Below are 606 nucleotides of genomic sequence, written 5' to 3'. Positions count from 1 at the left end.
GCAGAAATAATCCAGTTTGAGACCACTTTAAGTGCCTTGGCTCAATGATAGGGAATTTTGGGAACTATAGTTTTGTGAGACATTTAGCTTTCTCTGTCAGAGAGCTCTGGTGCCACAAAAACTATAATTCCCAGGATTCCTTAGCACCAAAGGGTGCTCAACAATGGCTCCTTTTCATCCTGGAGAGAAGTGACCAGTGGGGTCCCACAGGGCTCTGTCCTGGGCCCAGTGCTATGCAACATCTTTATCAACGACTTGGAGGAAAAAATTGGGGGAATACTTATCAAATTTGCAGATGACACCAAATTAGGAGGAATAGCTAATACTCCAGAGGACAGGATCAAAATTCAAAATGACCTGAATAGACTAGAAAGCTGGGCCACAGCTAACAAAATGAATTTCAACACAGAGAAATATAAGGTACTGCACTTAGGGTGAAAAAATGAAATGCACAGATACAGGATGGGGGACACCTGTCTTAAGGAGACAACATGTGAAAGGGATCTAGGAGTCCAAGTAGACCACAAGTTGAACATGAGTCAACAGTGCGATGCGGCAGCTAACAAGGCCAATGCGATTTTAGGCTGCATCAATAGAAGTACTGTA

Source organism: Sceloporus undulatus, chromosome 3, assembly GCF_019175285.1.
Source record: "Sceloporus undulatus isolate JIND9_A2432 ecotype Alabama chromosome 3, SceUnd_v1.1, whole genome shotgun sequence".
NCBI classification, from domain to species: Eukaryota; Metazoa; Chordata; class Lepidosauria; order Squamata; family Phrynosomatidae; genus Sceloporus; species Sceloporus undulatus.
Note: the sequence above shows the minus strand (reverse complement) of the source record.